A 9,030-nucleotide genomic window follows, 5' to 3' on the forward strand; every position below is an offset into this window, starting at 1 on the left:
TCTTACCGGATCTTCGAATCAGTCCCCCAGCACTCCCACTCCCTCTGCGCAGAGCTGCTCTCCAGCAGCTCAGCCCCAGCCTGTACTGGTGCAAGGGGTTGTTCCTCCCCAGGGGCAGGACCCTGCATTTGCCCTTGTTGAACCTCATCAGGTTCCTCTCTGCCCAACTCTCCAGCCTGTCCAGGTCACGCTGGATGGCAGCACAGCCTGCTGGTGTGCCCACCACTCCTCCCAGTTTGGTGTCATCAGCAAACTGGCTGAGGGTACATTCTAACTCTTCATCCAGGTCATTGATGAAGAAGTTGAACAAGACTGGGCCCAGTACTGACCCCTGAGGGACACCACCAGTTACCGGCCTCCAACCAGACTCAGCGCCGCTGATGCCAACCCTCCGAGCTCTGCCATTCAGCCAGTTCTCAATCCACCTCACTGACCACTCATCCAGCCCACACTTCCTGAGCTTCCCTAGGAGGATGTGATGGCAGACCGTGTCGAAAGCCTTGCTGAAGTCCAGGTAGACAACATCTGTGGCTCTCCCTTCGTCTACCCAGCCAGTCATGTCATCACAGAAAGCTATCAGATGGGGCAGGCATGATTTCCCCTTGGTGAATCCATGCTGACTACTCCCGATAACCTTCTTTTCCTCCAGTTACTCGTTGATGGCCTCCAGGATAAGCTGCTCCATCACCTTTCCCGGGATGAAGGTGAGGCTGCCCGGCCTGTAGTTCCCTGGGTCCTCCTTCTTGCCCTTTTTGAAGATTGCAGTGACACTCCCCAGCTCCAGGGCCGCTCTCCGGCCCCCGCAGCCTCAGCCCAACCCGCGCCCCCGTCCTGAGGGACCTCGGCCCGCGGCCTCCCTAATGGGGGGGGGGGGGGGGGGCTGTCCCGCCGCAGTCTCCCCTCCCCGCCGGCCCCGCAGCAGCTCGCAGCGCTCCGGCACGAGCCCCCCACGCCCCATCCCCGGCCCCGGACCGGCGCGGGGCTGCTGCGGGACGGCTCCCCGCGCCCGGTGCCCCCCCCCGGGGTCCCGCTCCCGCCCGCTCCCCTCAGCGGCTCCGGCGCGCGCCGCTTCCCGCCCCGGCAGCGAGCCCTGAGGCGAGCGAGGGTGCCGCGCGCCCCGCCAGCTCTCGCGAGAGCGGCTGGCGGCACCTGGGCGGGGCCGGGGCCGGGGCCGTCGTCTCCCGGCGGGGCGGGCGGCGCCATGTTGGGAGCTTGGCGGGCGGTGAGTCGGGGCCGGGTGCGGCGGGCGAGCGGGGCTGCGCTGGGCGGGGCAGCGTCCTGCGGCGGGGGCCGGGGCAGGGCCGGGGTGCGGGCAGCGCCGGGCGGCTGCGAGCGAGCTGTGCCGGGGGGAGCCCCGGGAGGGAGCGGCGAGGGCTCGGCGAGGGGGACTCTGTGCTGAGGTGCAGCGAGGCAGGCGGCTGTGGGCCCGGCCGGGAATGCCGTGCCGCCGGCTGCCTTCCGGGTGCTGAGGGCCGGGCCGTGGCTGGAGGAGGGACTTGCGGACAAGGTGAGACTCCACCGCGCTCCGATTTCAAGTAGGTCTGTTTTGTTCAGCGCTGGGCACGGGGGCAGCACCGCCAGAGGCGGGCGCACCGATATCGCCAGGCCGTCTGTAACTTGGACAGCTCTGTTCTGCGTATTCACAGACACAGGCACAGCCTTTCCTGCTCTCTATTAAGATTAGTTCCAAGAAGTCGTTTCCATGAACTCCTCCCGACTGCGCTTGCGCGGTGCCTCCTTGGGGTGGTCGTCAGGGTCTTGGGGATGAAGATAGGTGACTCCTCTTGGTCACCGCTAGTAACCTTTGAACTTCACGCAGGCTCAGTTACTTCTGGGCCTTTTCCCAAACTCCAGAACTGGCTACGGCTGGCTTGAAGTGTAGGCTTCTTGTTGTGTAACTCTTCTTTCCAGCCTTATCACTCAAACAGATACAGAATTTGGGGAGCTCAGGAATTTGGCAAGCTCAGGAATTTGCCGAGCTGAGCTAGACTAGCATTCCCTAAGTCTTCATAAGCATTGTCTAAGCTTATTTATTTCTTTATTTCTCCTCATCAGGAGGAGGCCCCAGCTTGTGAGGAACACGCACTGTCAGCCGCTGTGGCTGCTTCCCCTGGACACGAATGGCACAGCCAGCGGGAAGGTGGGCAGGATCCAGCCAGAGTGCGAAGCTGCGGGGCTGCGGCTGGAGGGGGTGGGTGCTCACGATGTCCTTTGCTCTGCTCTGAGCATCTGAAGGAAGGGGTGCAGGCAGGAGCAGGTGTGTGATGCGGCTCAGCACTTGGCTGCGTGGCTGGTGCTGTCACCGGGGTTTTGGCTTTCGTGATGCTGGGACGCTCTTTGATGAGTCCAAGCTGGCAGGGAGAGGCTTTGCCCCTCTGGTGCCCACCTTGCAGTCCATCGACGGGGGAGGGGCGAGCAGAGAGGTTGCCAGTGAAGACTGAGGCAAAACTGTTGCTGAGCACCTCAGCCTTGTCCTCGTCTCTTGATAGGAGGTCACCATTCTTGTTCAGCGGGGTGGGTACTCTTTCTTTAGCCTTCCATTTCTGGCTGACATGCCCGGAGAAGCCCTGCTTGTTATTCTTAGCATCCCTTGCCAAGTTGAGCTCCAGCTGCGCCTTGGCCCTCCTGACCTCCTCCCTACACAGCCGGGCAGCATCCCGGTACTCTTCCCAAGCTACCTGTCCCCGCTTCCACTGCCTGTGCAGTTCCCTCGTGCCCTTTCGTTTGAGCAGCAGGTCTCGACTCAGCCGTGCTGGTCTCTTCCCTTCCTTGCCTGACTTCTTACACCTGGGGACTAAGAGCTCCTGCGCTCTCTGGAAAGCATCCTTCAAGAAGTGCCAACTCTTTTCTGCTCTCTTGTCCCTGCAGGCACTTTCCCGTGGGGTCTGACTGACTGACTGTTTGAAGAGCTGCAAGTTGGCTTCCCAAAAGTTCAGGGTCCTGACTATACTCCTCTCCCACATCCCTCAGGACTGTGAACTCCAGTGATGCGTGATCACTGCAGACAGATGGGACCCTCGCGTTGGACACCCGGCTTGGCACCGGCCATCGAGGTGCCAAGAAGAGCTGTGCTTCAGGAGCAACCACTTGGGAAGCAGTCCAGTTCCTCCATGTGCTGCTAATGTTTCTCCAGATCCTCCAGATCCCCGACTCCAGCACCCTGTGGGCAACCTGGAGTCTCTCCAGGCGCTTTCTGCCAGAGGCTCCATTCTGCCCCTGGGCCCACATAAAACAGAGGGAGCATGACGCTGAGGCCTGTAAATGGCAAAGGGAGAGCAGGAGATGTGCAGCCAGGGACAGGAGGGCAGGTCTGAGCGTCCCCAGTAAGACAGAGCTTTTACTTGATGCCCTCCACGCGAAAAGCCTTCAGACGCTACACACATTGAGCTCCTGGGCCCACATTAATCAGAGGAGCAGAAGGCTGAGGCCCGTACATGGCGAAGGGAGAGCAGGAGGTGTGCAGCAAAGGGCAGGAGGGAAGGTTTGAGCATCCCCAACAAGACAGAGCTGTGACCTGATCCCCTCTGTGTGAAAAGCCTTCAGAGTTTAGCTTTTCTCTGTGAGGAACAACAAAGCTACAGGCCTGTGTAGCCCAGAGGGATAGAAGGGGAGGCGTGGGCATCCATGAGAAGACAGAGCTTGGACTCGATCCCCTCCACGCAGAAAGCCTTCAGACGCTACGCACATTCAGGTTCCAGGCCCACATAAGACTGAGGGAGCACGAAGCTGGGGCCCGCATGCAGCAAAGGGAGAGCAGGAGATGTGCAGCAAGGGGCAGGAAGGGAGGATCGGGCATGGGGCACCTCAGCCCCGCCCCAGGTCCATCCTCCTGCCCAGCTCTGCTGCCCTAAGGTGGCCCCTGAGCTTGGGCCCTGAGCGCTCCGCTTCCAGGAGGGCTACAAGACAGTGCTGAGGCTGTTCCTTATCTCAGCACCCAGGGAAAGTTCACTGCCTCACAAGGAGTCCTCCTGTCCCTGGCACCCCAGCTTCCAGCCAGTTTAACCCCTTCTTGCCATTGGGTGTCCTTGCCCTTCAGGCCAGATGGATCCTCGCTGACCAGTGACCCCTGTGGAGCAGTTACAGTCAGAATTAGCCCTTCAAGGGTCCCACGCCACCCCAAAACCACCCAAGAAACCCAGCAGCACCCCAAACTGCTGCCACTGCTCGTGGCTGTGCCCACCACCTGCGGCCCCCATCCTCTTGGCACCTCCCTGCAGAGATGTGCCTGAACTCGGTGAGGTTCCTGCTGGGCCATTTCTGCAGCCCCCCCAGGTCCCTCTGGACACCAGCACACCCACTGGGGTACCGGCCAGCCCCTGCCCCAGTTTGGTGGGTGCCAGCGGTGCCTGGTGCCAGCCCGTCCCCGCTGGGCTCGGGCACTGAGGGGGTTGCACCCCCAGCCGCGAGATGGGTGGATGAACCACGACACCAGGGACAGAGAAAACATTTAATATTTGAACAATTCAGATGGGAGGGCAGCCCAGGGGGGTTCCCATCCCCGCACGCCCCGACCGCTCAGTGGTAGGGGATCCCCTTGTCCTTGTGGAACCATTGCTGCCACTACTGGGACTTGCAGCATCGGTCACGTAGGGGCTGAAAGTGGCATCTCCACCAGGCCTTGAGGCGTCGCCAGCCCTTCCGCAGGCACCGTCCTGCCCTGCGTGGAGACCAGGCCGCTCGGCCATGCGCCCTGCCTGTGGGCTCCAGTTGCTGGGGTCTGGTCTCTGCCTGGGTGCTGCTGTTGGAAGCAGCAGAGATGCTGCTGGCCGGTCGTCCCATGGAGGTAATGATGTCTGCCACCTCTGAGCTGCTTCTTTCTGGCCCCGTGGGGCTGCTCCTCTCGAGCCCCTTGGGACTGGTCCTTTGTGGTGCCATGGGGCTGCTCCTCTTTGACACTGTCGGGCTCCTCACGCTCTGCCCCGTGGGGCTGCTCCTTTGCAGCTCCATGGAGCTGCTCCTTTCCAGCTCCATGGAGCTGAGGGTCTCCAGGCTCATTGCTCTGTCCTTGTGTAGGACCCCATCCACAGCCTCGTCCACGTTGTCATCAATGCATGGCACGTCTTCTCTGAGGCTCTGGGGCCACACTGCCAGAGGGACGTCCTCCTCCGTCTTGGTGGGGGGACGTGGGAGCTCCCCAGGGGAGGTCCCACCACAGGCTCCCCTGCTTCCCCCCTCTCCCCCTTGATCCTGAGCCTGCAGTGCCTGCAGCAGCTCGCGTCGCTGCTGCGTTGACAGCGGGTTGTCCCGGATGGCGCGGATGAACTCTGGGATGAGCTGCGCCACAGTCATGGGCATGTGTGGGGAGCTGGTGGGGGGTGGCTGCACATGTTTGGGGCTCTGTACCCTGTCCTCCTTGTCCCCAGGGTCCTGGTCTTGCTCTGCCCACGACACTGGCTGCAGTGGGTGGTCCTGGCCACGGTCTGGCTCCGCCTGCCCCACCAAGATGCAAAGAGGCTTGCGGGACTGGGAGGGTGCTGAGCGGTTGAGTGCCGGCAGCTCCATCATCGCACCACGCCAGGAATGCGGGAAGGTGTAGACCGAGCCCATGGAAATGGAGCTGCTCTGTGACAGGGGGACCAGGGAGGTCAGCAAGGCCAGCGGGGCTGTGCTCCACTCCTCCGTGCTGTCCCTGCAGAGGAGGAGAGAGAAGAGACCCCGCTGCACCCCGGCCCCTCCACCGGGACCCACGGGCAGCAGCCCGACCTCGGCCGGCGGGCAGGGCTGGGCAATGTGGGCAGGGGCAGGGCATGGGGAGAGGGTCTGGGGCAGGATTTGGGGACTCCCCCAGCACTCACACTGTCTCCACGCTCGGCATGGCCTTCACCGCTCTTCCATTAGCAGTGGGAGAATCTACAGAGGGAGGAGATGGAGTGAGCGGCCGTCAGCCCCCGGCACAGCCCCGGCTCAGCGCTGCCGTGGGGTGTTGGCTGTTTGCAGGGCGCTTGGTGCTGGGGCCACTCACCTCTCCGGTTCTGTTGCCAGGCTCTCACCACGTTCATCCTACGTTCCAGGTGCTTCCAGAAACGCTGCAGGGCAACCAGGAGATAACGGCAGACTGAAGCCCCCAGCCAGCTGCCTGCTCTCGCAGAGCCCTTTTATAGCAGGCAGGCACACCCCCCTTTATGACACCGTGAGCCATGCCAGGGCCCCCTTTGTGACACCGCGGGGCAGTCCGAGCTGTGCAGGCACAGGGTACGGGTGCCGGGTACAGGGCACAGGCACAGGGTGCCGGGACATTCCAGCACTGGGAGGCGCATTCAGCAGAAGCCACTCGCCTCGCTAGCACCAGGGAATCTGCCACTCGGCCTGGACCTGCTCGACCCAAACCCCTGCGCACTGTGGGAGGAGAGAAGGTCCCTGGGACACATCTAAGGAACTGGTCGGGAAAAACAGTCTGGGCTCTTCCCTCCTCGGGACAGGGAAAACCTATCCACGGGATCGATTCTGCTCAAGCACCTGCATGCACCTGGTGGGTAATGTGGAAGGATGGGGGAGTCCAGGGTGTACCTTGAGGGGTGCAGCTGTGGCTGAAGGACAGGAGGAAAGGAACAAAGAAACAGGATGCCAGACCCCAACTGCTAGCCAAGCGTGAAGATTGGGTGAACGACACAAGATGATCAATCAGAAGCACAAAGGAACCGCGTGCCAAGAGACCCTCACCAATGAGATTCAGGGGGTGGGGGAGAAGGGAATATAAAAATGTTATGGATACCCAGTAAAGTGCTTCTGCTTCTGTCTGCTTTCTATTGCTGTGCTTGCTTCCTTTTTGACTGCCGTAACATATTGTGGCATGCTGCCACACCTTGCCACCTCCATGGAGCTGAGGGTCTCTGGGCCCACTTCTCTGTCCTTGTGTAGGACCCCATCCAAAGCTTCATCCACGTCCTCGTCAATCCATGGCAGCTGTGCTCCAGGGCTCTGGGGCCACACTCTGGCCCTCAGCTGTTGCAGCTGGACCTGCTCCTCTGTCTTGGTGGGTGGACATGGGAGCTCCCCGGGAGGTGTCCCACCACAGGCTCCCCTGCCGACCCCCCTCCCCCTTGATCCTGAGCCTGCAGTGCCTGCAGCAGCTCGCGTCGCTGCTGTGTTGACAGCGGGTTGTCCCGGATGGCGCGGGTGAACTCTGGGATGAGCTGCGCCACGGTCATGGGCATGTGTGGGGAGCTGGGGGGGGGGTGGCTGCACATGTTTGGGGCTCTGTCCCCTGTCCTCCTTGTCCCCAGGGACCTGGTCTTGCTCTGCCCCCGACACTGGCGGCTGTGATGGGTCCTGGCCACGGTCTGGCTCCGGCTCCCCCACTGAGTCGCAGACAGCGCTGGGGGACTGGGAGGGTGCTGAGCGGTTGAGTGCTGCCAGCTCCGCCATCGGACTGGGCCAAGACTCCAGGAGGGAGTAGAGCGAGCCCATGGAAATGGAGCTGCTGTGCAACAGGGAGGCCAGGGAGCCCAGGGAGTCCACGGAAGCCAGCGAAGCCTGTGGGGCCTTGCTCCACGCCGCCGTGCTGTCCGTGCAGAGGAGGAGAGAGAAGAGACCCCGCTGCACCCCGGCCCCTCCACCGGGACCCACGGGCAGCACCCCGACCTCGGCCGGCGGGCAGGGCTGGGCAGTGCGGGCAGGGGCAGGGCACGGTGTCATGGTCTGGGGCAGGATTTGGGACTCCCCCAGCACTCACACTGTCTCCACGCTCGGCATGGGCTTCCTCTTTGGCATCTCCAGAGCCGGGCGCAGCCCTCCCGCAGGCACCATGCTGCCTTGCACGTCCCTGGGTAGCCTGGCCACGCGCCCTGCCTGTGGGCATTTGCTGCTGGGCTCTGGTCTCTGCCAGGGTGCTCCTGCCCGGAGCAGCAGGGATGGTGCTGGCTGGTCCTCCCATGGAGGTCATGATGTCTGCTGCGACGGAGCTTCTTCTGTCTGGCCCCGTGGGGCTGCTCCTCTCAAGCCACTTGGGACTGGTCCTTTGTGGCCCCATGGGGCTGCTCCGGTCAAGTGACTTGGGACTGCTCTAGCCCGGCTCTGTGGTGTTGCTCCTCTTCAGTTCCATTAGGCTTTTCCTGCGCAGCCCCACGGGGCTGCTTCTGGACGGTGCCATGGAGCTGCTCCTTTCCATCGCCTTGGGCCTCCTCCTGTCCATGGCCATAGGGCTGCTCGTGTCTGGTCCCATGGACGTGCTGCTGCCCTGTCCCAAGGAGCTTTTTTCTGACTGCATGGGGCTGCTCCTCTTCAGTTCTGTCGGGCTCCTCTTCTCCTGCTCCACGGGGCTGCTCCTGCCTGACACCATGGAGCTTAAGCAACAGATATGGGGCTCTGGAATGTGAGGGACCGGCCACAGAGGATGTGGGTGAAGGTGAGGCTCCATCCAGGGGGTTGCCTAGAACGAGTCAGACAGCCCCAAGAATTACGATTGCCTCAACTAAGAAAAAAAGGAGGGTCATTGCCATAGGTGATTCCCTTCTGAGGGGAACAGAGGGCCCGATCTGCTGACCGGACCCATCCCACAGGGAAGTCTGCTGCCTCCCTGGGGCTCGGGTTAGGGATGTTGCGAAGAAACTCCCTGGTCTGGTGCGGCCTTCTGATTACTACCCCCTCTTGGTAACGCGGGTTGGCGGGGACGAGATAGCAGAAAGAAGTCGCAAGGCCATCAAAAGGGACTTCAGGGCACTGGGGCAATTGGTTGAGGGATCAGGGGCGCAGGTGGTGTTTTCCTCCATCCCATCAGTGGCAGGGAACAGCACTGAAAGGGGCAGGAAAACTCACCTGGTTAACAGGTGGCTCAGGGTCTGGTGCCATCGGTCAAATTTTGGCTTCTTTGGTCATGGGGAGGTGCACCAGGCCTGCTGGCGTCAGGTGGAACTCAGCTATCTCAAAGGGGGAAAAGAATTCTTGGCCACGAGCTGGCGGGGCTCATTGAGAGGGCTTTAAACTAGGTTCGAAGGGGGAAGGGGATATTGCCCAGCTCACTAGGGATGAGCCCAGGCTTGGAGTGCCAAGGCCAGGGGTGAGATTGACAGCCCAGCTCAAGTGTGTTTACAC

At 62.0% G+C, this 9,030-nt stretch overlaps 1 long non-coding RNA gene across 3 annotated transcripts; it reads left to right on the top strand.

The window, feature by feature from the left end:
* The first annotated feature begins 1,167 nt into the window (after positions 1-1,167).
* LOC142360565 (uncharacterized) lies at positions 1,168-6,647 on the top strand. Of its 3 annotated transcripts, none has more exons than XR_012763165.1 (3): positions 1,168-1,222; positions 2,056-2,191; positions 2,869-6,647. It is a non-coding gene; the product is annotated as an uncharacterized LOC142360565 (long non-coding RNA). The 3 variants fall into 3 exon arrangements; XR_012763170.1 differs by having other exon boundaries at positions 2,056-2,140; XR_012763166.1 differs by lacking the exon at positions 1,168-1,222 and adding an exon at positions 1,273-1,507.
* The last annotated feature ends 2,383 nt before the right edge of the window (positions 6,648-9,030 follow it).

Source organism: Opisthocomus hoazin, chromosome 1 (genome assembly GCF_030867145.1).
Source record: "Opisthocomus hoazin isolate bOpiHoa1 chromosome 1, bOpiHoa1.hap1, whole genome shotgun sequence".
Lineage (NCBI taxonomy): Eukaryota > Metazoa > Chordata > Aves > Opisthocomiformes > Opisthocomidae > Opisthocomus > Opisthocomus hoazin.